Raw genomic sequence first — 9,173 nt, forward strand, 5'->3', positions numbered from 1 at the left:
TGTAAAATCGGAATAGACCGGACCAGGAATGTCGAGGGGGAAAAAACTGACAAAGTCCTGGTGTGCCTAGGCGTCGAGAAGGCACTTTGCGACGCCTACCGACATCCCCATGTGGCAGTAGGCGTAAAACTGGAAAATCGCCGACCAGAAATGTCGCTTCGTATAATCGACGTTTTTTTGACCACCATTTTCAGGTGTCGGAGGTGGGTCTGGACGAATACCAACACCATTTCTGGGGTTTTCCAGTTTGAAAGTTTTATAAAACATGTTCGGTAGGAAGCACACTTTGGTGTGTCGGTTCGTCGGAGCAGCGACTCTTTGCCTCGTGGTGGTCCGGAACGTCTCTACGGGCTTGTCGCAAAGGCGTCAGAAAGTGGCATCTCCGCCGCCTAGGGCTGTCACCGTTATCGCTGTCGCCGCGCTCCAACTTGTTTTGATCCGCCGCCTTCGTTCCTGCCAACCGTGCGCCCGCTCATCGTCGTTAGGTTATAATACGTGGTACGTGTGTGTGCTTCTCCGTGGACCTAGGGCTGCTCGACGTGTCGAACGATATGTTGGAACAACTAACGGCTCCTTTTCCTGGTTCCATAGTCGTCGTGGTACCCGCGTCGTCAGCCATATCTATGTCCACCATGTTTAGCCGATACGTTTGCTGCAGCTTCTGCTTCCGCCTCAGCGTTCGCCGCTCTCAGCCGCCGCTGTTGTTGCTGCCGTTCTGCCATTCAACCACTACCTGCGAATCTTTCGATGATCGGCCGAACGACCCATCGCTGTGCGACCGATAAATCCTCCGGATTAGGGAGAAACGCCGCCGCTCTCTGCCGCCGTCGAACGGAAAAACGTACATTGTAACGAACGAACGAACGAACGAAACGAATTAACGAACGAGCGAACAAACAAACAAAAATAGCCGCGGGGGATGCACTATGTAGATCCTGATCCCCTTGTAACCATACGTACGTTGTTCGATGCTCTCCCGTCCTGGAAGTCGCCGCAGCAAACAGGAGGATGAGCAGCAGCAGGCGCGCCGCCGTAACCGCCGCCTGCCTGCCGCCTCCTACTCCTGTCAGCGTCCGATCTCACAGCGTGTGAACGTTCGCTGACACCCGATTTCTTTCCGTCTGGCAAAACCTTGGACGTCCCGCTCGCGGTACACGTGCTGCAGCGACTTCTCGTCCGACAACGCATAAGCGTCGACGTCTGCCGCCGCATCTTCTGATACGTGGACGGTGATAGCGCTAGTCCCTTCTTGCGCCACCTCCACCTTTGTTAGCGCCAAAGAAGATCGATCGAGCAGTCGTGGTCGCAGTCGATTAACCCGTTTTCACCGTCGCAGTTCCCAAGCCGCCGATCAAGTCGTTGCTCTTCTTGTTCGTTCTTCCCATACCGTCGATTTGCACGGCTGCCGGATGAGCCATCCTCTGTCCGGCGAAGCGCTCACGTCAGTGATCGATACTTGCACCGACAGTCCTCCCGCTCGCGACTCGGTGCTCGAATCGGACTCGTTCGTTTTTATCTCGATGCGATTGTGAAAAGGGGGACCGGTCGTCAATGTCGTGTGTGTCGACGATGTTGTTCGCCCGGTCCGCCGCGTTGTTGTCGTTTTTTTTTTTTTTTTTTTTTTTCCCCTAACGTTCGCCGTCGCACGGACGAAAGGGTGAGAAAAAAAAAAAAAGCTCGAAAAAGCCGCCCAAAAAAATCGGACCGAGGAGCCGCTTGCGAGAACGCGCCATGTGCACGTTGTCTCTCCTCGGTTTTCCGAGCACGAACACGACGCCGGTCGGTCGGTCGGTCGACGAAGGCGACGACGAAGGTGACGGGAAAATTTACGCCGCCGCTGCCCTGGTCCAGCTCCTCCCCGATGACGGCTGTGATGTTGACGTGACGTTGGCGACGACGACGACGACGACGGAGACGACGACGACGACGAGACGGCATCGATGGCGACCACGATGACGACGACCTCGACGAGTTCAGTCTGCACCTTGACCTCCGATGTCCGTGTGCACTGCCGTCGTGCTGTTTGTCGTTTGTCGTATGTATCGCTGTCAAGGGTGCCGTTGTCGTTGTTGTTGTCGACGTTGTTGCTTGCTCTCTCGTCTCGGTCGGTTGGTACGTTGATGACGACGACGACGACGAAGACGACGACGACGACGACGAGACGGCATCGATGGCGACCACGATGACGACGACCTCGACGATTCCAGTCTGCACCTTGACCTCCGATGTCCGTGTGCACTGCCGTCGTGCTGTTTGTCGTTTGTCGTATGTATCGCTGTCAAGGGTGCCGTTGTCGATGTTGTTGTTGTCGACGCTGTCGTCTGTTCTCTCTTCTCGGCCGGCTGTGACGTGGACGTTGACGACGACGACGACGAGACGGAATCGATGGCGACCACGATGACGACGACCTCGGCGAGTTCAGTCTGCACCTTGACCCTCGATGTCCGTGTGCACTGCCGTCGTGCTGCTTGTCGTTTGTCGTATGTATCGCTGTCAAGGGTGCCGTTGTCGTTGTTGTTGTCGACGTTGGTCGCTTTCGTTCTTTGAGTCTCGGTCTCGGTCCAAGTCAGGGGAGAAACAAAAAGAGGCCATCAGCGCGGGCAGCGCGCTTCTTCTGACGGCGAACCCCCTCGAAAAATAAATAAACACGTGCCCGTCGTTGTAGTTGTCTGTCTTATGTCGGTCGGTCGGTCGGTCGGTCTGTCGTTCTGTCGAAACAAAGTCCCAAATTCCAACGATACCTGGTTGATCCTGCCAGTAGTCAATATGCTTGTCTCAAAGCTTAAGCCATGCAAGTGTAAGTTCACGCCACGCATTAGAACGGGCGAAACCGCGAATGGCTCAGGAACCGGACCTAATCCTCGGGACCGTATTCCTCCTCGGAGGCGATGGATAACTGTGGCAATTCTAGAGCTAATACATGTGACACAGGCCGCGATCGGTCGGCGCGCCGTCGTCGCCACGCCTCGCGCGCTGGCACCCGCGTCGGCCGTTCCGGGTCGCGGCGCTACATATTAGACTGAGACCGATGCGCGTCATTCCGTCCTCCCGTCGTCGGCGTTCCCGCTCGCGGGTCCGTTCGGTGGCGGGGCTCATAGGGCGGCGCGCTCCGCTTTTGTGACTCTGGATAACTCACTGGTCGATCGCACGAGCTTTCACGCCCGGCGACGGGTCTCTCGAGGGTCCGCCCTATCAACTGTCGACGGTCGGTTAAGTGCCTACCGTGGTTACTACGGGTAACGGGGAATCGGGGTTCGATTCCGGAGAGGGAGCATGCGAAACGGCTACCACATCCAAGGAAGGCAGCAGGCGCGCAAATTACCCACTCCCGGCACGGGGAGGTAGTGACGAAAAATAACGACGCGGGACTCTGTCGAGGCCCCGCGATCGGAATGAGTACACTTCAAATCCGTTAACGAGGACCAACCGGAGGGCAAGTCTGGTGCCAGCAGCCGCGGTAATTCCAGCTCCGGTAGCGTATATTAAAGTTGTTGCGGTTAAAAAGCTCGTAGTCCGAACTCGGGTTCGTGGTCGCGCAAGCGGCCCCGGGGCGGCGGCGCCATCGTCGTCGTTGACTTTGGTCGTCCGTTCGCATTCCCGGCCCTTTCCGCCGGTGTCACCGCTAGCATACCCGCCACGAGGTCCTGCCGGCGAGGTGGACGAGGAGGTCGTGATCGGGATCCGGGAAAAAAAAACAAGTGGTCGTCGGTTCGGTTCCGGGAGTAGTCTAACGGGGGGGTGCTACGTGTGTGTGTTTGGGTGCGTTCATTCGCATCCCCGCACTCTGACCCCCGCGCTTCTCTCCCTCTCCCTTTCCGCGCGTTCCTCTTTTTTTTTGAACCCCCCCGGTCCGCTCCGAGTCCCTGCTTCGTGTCTTGTCTGCGCGCGTGTTGCGGTCGGCGGTTTCTCCTCCAAGGTGCTCTTAACCGAGTGTCCGCGCGGCCGGTACGTTCACTTTGAAAAAATTAGAGTGCTCAGAGCGGGCTGTTCAAGCTTGCATACGATAAGCATGGAATGATGGAAGAGGGCCTCGTCTACGTCTGTCGGTCTCCGTCTACGGCGAGGCAATGATCGAAGGGAGCGGTCGGGGCCACTCGTATTGCGACGTTAGAGGTGAAATTCTTGATCGTCGCAAGACGAACTGCAGCGATGGCGTGTGGCAAGCACGTTTCCTCGATCAAGAGCGAAAGTCGGAGGTTCGAAGACGATCAGATACCGTCGTAGTTCCGACCGTAAACGATGCCGACCGGCGATCCGCCGGCGTTCGCTTCCATGACCCGGCGGGTAGCCTGCGGGAAACCAGAGTTCGGTTCCGGGGGGAGTATGGTTGCAAAGCTGAAACTTAAAGGAATTGACGGAAGGGCACCACCAGAGTGGAGCCTGCGGCTTAATTTGACTCAACACGGGAAAACTCACCCGGTCCGGACACCGGTAGGATTGACAGATCGATAGCTCTTTCTCGATTCGGTGGGTGGTGGTGCATGGCCGTTCTTAGTTGGTGGAGCGATCCGTCTGGTTGATTCCGATAACGAACGAGACTCCGGCCTGCTAACTAGTGCGCCGATGTCAGTGATTTTTAACGGCGGGCTCGGCGTCCTCCGTGGCGCTCGGGTCCGGGTCGGTTTTCTCACGCACTTCTTAGAGGGACGGGTGGCAGAAAGCCACACGAGGCGGAGCGATAACAGGTCTGTGATGCCCTTAGATGTCCGGGGCCGCACGCGCGCTACACTGGAGGTATCAGCGGGGACTTCGCCCCGGCCCGAGAGGGTTGGGAAACCTCTGAACCACCTCCCGTGATAGGGATCGGGGCCTGTAACCAACCCCGTGAACGAGGAATTCCCGGTAGGCGCGGGTCAACAGCCCGCGTCGATCACGTCCCTGCCCTTTGTACACACCGCCCGTCGCTACTACCGATCGAACGGTCCGGTGAGGTCCTCGGATCTGGCCGACGACGCCGCCGGGCAGTGCGCGACGTGTCCGTCACGACACTCGTGCATCTACGCCTCGGCGTTCGATGCCTGGAGAAGACGACCGAACCCGATCGTTTAGAGGAAGTAAAAGTCGTAACAAGGTTTCCGTAGGTGAACCTGCGGAAGGATCATTACCGTTTTCCCCGTTCGAGACTGGTTTGTTGTTTTCCGGCCTACCTCCTCTGTCTGTCGGCGTCAACGCCTCGAATGCGCGCAAACAAACCTATAAAAGGCGGAGCGAGAGATAGATTTGTGGTGACGCGGAGGTTTTTAAAGCCCCAGCTCTTCTTGCTTGCTTCCGCGTCTTACCACCTGTTTGTTTTTTCGCCCACCGCAAGTGATGGCCGCTTCTTCTTTGCCTTGTCGCCGCTTTATCGTTTTTTTTGTTTTTTTGCAGCCGCTGTGCCACCGCCGCTAGCTAAAAAAACAAACTACTCGCGACATTGCAATGCCGTCACGCCTCCTCGCACAGACCTCCTCGCACACTACTAAATCTATATAAACAAAAACTAATATAAAAAAACCAAGTGCTGAACCCTGGACGGGGGATCACTCGGCTCGTCCGTCGATGAAGAGCGCGGCCAGCCGCGATAACTGATGCGAATTGCAGGACTCAGTGAACATCGACACCTCGAACGCACATTGCGGCCCCGAGATCCCTTGTCTCGGGGCCACGTCCGGTCGAGAGGCGGAACGTTACATGTCTTTCTCCGTTAACGAAACGACATCTTGCCGTCCCCGTGCCCGCCCGGTCCTCGGCACGGTGGTAACCGGGACGTCGCAGGAGCGAGTGACGAGGGGGAAGAAAAATAAAAAAAGAATTGACTCCTTTCAATGTCTTTTTTTTTTTTAAAACCCTCTCCGGCCTCCTCCTTCGTCTCCCGCTGGCAGACCGCGGAGTCTTTTCCCTTTTCGACCGCGTGAAGAAACACTGTGGAGGAGGAGCAGGAGGAGTCTGTCCGAAAGCAGCCGAAGGGAGACCAAAAAAAAAGTACCGACCTAACCGACTGCCGACGTAAGCGCCGCCTGCTCGTCTCGCTCTCTGCCTCATGAAGGTGTCTCTCAGCGACGCCTCGAGCAGCGCGACGAGCACGGCCGTCGCACCGTAAAAAGGTGGCCGCGTCGTAGGCAACGCAACGTCGGATGGGGAGGACCCACGCTTTTTTTTAATTGTTGGCTTCTTCATTTTCGGTCGGACGGGCGCTATATCGGCCAGCCGTCGTCACACGGAGGGTACCGATCGAGATTCCTCTCCTCCAAACACCACACTCTACTAAAAACCGCCGCCCTCGGCTCGGACGAGACGACCCGCTGAACTTAAGCATATCGCTAAGCGGAGGAAAAGAAACCAACCGGGATTCCCTTAGTAACGGCGAGTGAACCGGGAGAAGCCCAACGCCGAATCCCGTCGCAAGTTAAAGGCTTCGGGACGTGTGGCGCATGGGTCGAAGGCAGCCGTTCGTTTTCGTCTCGCATAGTTCGGAGTTCCCTCGATCGGGGCCGCCCGCGGCGGGTGCCAGGCCCATTCGGTGCGGACGGCGAGCGACGGCCTTCGATCCGAGAGTCGGGTTGCTTGGGAACGCAGCCCAAATCGGGTGGTAAGCTCCATCCAAGGCTAAATACCGGGACGAGTCCGATAGTCGACAAGTACCGTGAGGGAAAGTTGAAAAGAACTTTGGAGAGAGAGTTCAAGAGAACGTGAAACCGCCCAGGGGTAAACGGGTGGGACCGCTCACCGCGATCGCGGGGGGACTCAGTCCGGTGCTGCCTAGGCTCGAGCCCAAACTCGATGTGTGTTCTTGAAAGAGAGGCCGTCGCGGCACAGGTCGTCGTTCGTCGTGTCCGCGGGGGACTCGTTCCCCGCGGTTCCAGCTTTTGTGCCCGCGTCGCCGACGAAGGAGACGGGCCGCGTGGATAGCGGGAAGGGAAACGTGGTGACGACCGCGGCGTCGGTAGGTGGCTGCGTCGGTTGGCTGCGACGGAGGGGACTCGTCCTCTCGATCGCTGCTGCCGCCGGGCCCTAACCCGCCGCATCCGTCGCCGCCGCTTCTTCTTTCCTCCTGCTCCCTCCGCGCGCGACTCCGCTGCACCCGTCCCCTTCATCATCGCTCGGCGTAATCATGGCGCGGGCGCTTCGGCGCGACCTCCGCGCGGCCGGCACCGGACGCACTTCCCCTCCGGTCCGTCGTCGCGACCCGTTCCCGGCGTGCAGGTCGAACACGCGGGTTTTTTTTCCGTAGGCGGCAGGCGTTTCATCACCCTGAAAACCCCCGTCTTCCCACCTTGTGAAGTCGGGGGCCACCGGCCGTCGGGCCCGCGAACGTAACTGCCCCTTTCTGCCGGGAACGGAGGAAATCTGACACGATCCGTTACACGTGGCGAGCCGGTCCGTTTTGATCCCGCCGGAAGTCGCGTGCGGGCGACGCACTCTGTGTGTCGCTCCTTAGGCGCCCCACCGTCTCGGGCGCGTGCGCGATGAGAGGCGGGATAGGACTGGCGCGGCCTCGCCGTCACGCACCTCGCCGACGTTTCGGGTTCTTGTCGGGGGCAACCCCGCCCGCGCCCGTTTCCGTTTCCGGAGAGGTCGCTCGGCGACGCTTTTTTACTCGAGCCGCCCGCCACCCCGGGTCAGCGACGTGCATCGGCAACCCACCCGACCCGTCTTGAAACACGGACCGAGGAGTCCTGGCCGTTCGCGAGTCGTAGGGGCCACCTCTGACTAACCCCGAAGGCGAAGCGAAAGCGAGAGAGCGTGTAGGAGGGCGTCGATCGGGAGAGGTGTCGTGGCAAAGTCGTCCGGGGGTCGTCGGGGGGTGTCGTCGGTCTCGTGCCGTCGTCTTCTCCTCGCCTCACCCGCCTCCGAGCCGTGCCCGATCCCGCCGGCGCGGCGTTTTCGGCCTTCCGCCGTCGCTGCTGCGGTGCCCGCAACTTTTCCTTTTTTCTCTCTTCCCGAGAGAGATAGGAGAGGGAAGGCTCGTGGCTGACGTGCGGTTGTTTTTCCCTCCTCCCCGAGAGGGGACCGGCGCATCATCCAAAAAGGGGAATTGCCGGGCGCCAGCTTCCATATCCTCCTTCCGCCCATCGGTGAGATCCCGCGGCTTGAACTAGTCCTATTTTGTCGTCGAGTTTAGGCGCTGCGCGCGGGCGCATCACCCCCGGGTCGGTTTCCCCTTTTTCCGAGTACGACTCGGCCGACTCTGGCGTAGCGAGCGACCAGGGACCCGAAAGATGGCGATCCACGCCCGGTCGGGATGAAGCCAGAGGAAACTCTGGTGGAAGTCCGAAGCGCCTCTGACGTGCAAATCGATCGTCGGAACCGGGGTGTAGGGGCGAAAGACCAATCGAGCCGTCTAGTAGCTGGTTCCCTCCGAAGTTTCCCTCAGGATAGCTGGCGCTCGATCGTCGCAATTCCATCCGGTAAAGCGAACGATTGGAGGCCCCGGGGCCGTTCACGGCCTCGACCTACTCTCGAACTCGGAACGGGTGGAACGGGCCGACTCTCCCGAACGACGGAGCCGACCCATCCGGCCGCCGCCGCCAGCACGCTTCGCTGGGCGGTTGGTCACCTCGAATGCGAGTGCCAAGTGGGCCACTTTTGGTAAGCAGAACTGGCGCTGTGGGATGAACCAAACGTCCGGCTAAGGTGCCTAACGCGACGCCCATGAGATCCCCGAAAGGGTGTCGGTCGATATAGACAGCAGGACGGTGGCCACGGAAGTCGGAATCCGCTAAGGAGTGTGTAACAACTCACCTGCCGAATCGACCGGCCCCGAAAATGGATGGCGCTGGAGCGACGGACCGATGCCGGACCGTCGCGGCGAGGAGCGATGAACTTTCGCGCCGAAACGATGCCGCGACGAGTAGGAGGGCGCCGCGGCGAGCACGGAAGCCTAGGGCGCGAGCCCGGGTGGAGCCGACCGCGGGTGCAGATCTCGGTGGTAGTAGCAAATATTCGAACGAGACCTTCGAAGACCGAAGTGGAGAAGGGTTCCGTGCCAACGGCGGTCGAGCACGGGTCAGTCGGTCCTAAGACGCGGGCGAAAGTCTTCCCGAAAGGCGCCGGATCCGTTATGAAAGGTGAAAGGAAAGCGAATCGAATCGAATCGAATCAAAAGCCCAAACAAAAAAAAAGCGGCCGGCCTCCCGTCGAAAGGGAATCGGGTTAATATTCCCGAACCCGGACTCGGAGAGGGCCCGGGGGTG

The 9,173-nt window shown here is 59.2% G+C and overlaps 1 non-coding gene and 2 pseudogenes across 1 annotated transcript; all 3 read left to right on the forward strand.

The window, feature by feature from the left end:
• Positions 1-2,738: 2,738 nt before the first annotated feature.
• LOC145276296 (small subunit ribosomal RNA) lies at positions 2,739-5,104 on the forward strand (annotated as a pseudogene).
• A 399-nt stretch (positions 5,105-5,503) lies between these two features.
• Positions 5,504-5,661, forward strand: LOC145276293 (5.8S ribosomal RNA). The gene has a single exon (XR_013867923.1). It is a non-coding gene; the product is annotated as a 5.8S ribosomal RNA (ribosomal RNA).
• A 593-nt stretch (positions 5,662-6,254) lies between these two features.
• Positions 6,255-9,173, forward strand: LOC145276292 (large subunit ribosomal RNA; annotated as a pseudogene; the record flags this gene model as incomplete).

Source organism: Euprymna scolopes, unplaced genomic scaffold (genome assembly GCF_053919585.1).
Source record: "Euprymna scolopes isolate OS-2025 unplaced genomic scaffold, ASM5391958v1 sca802, whole genome shotgun sequence".
In the NCBI taxonomy this organism is placed as follows: Eukaryota; Metazoa; Mollusca; class Cephalopoda; order Sepiida; family Sepiolidae; genus Euprymna; species Euprymna scolopes.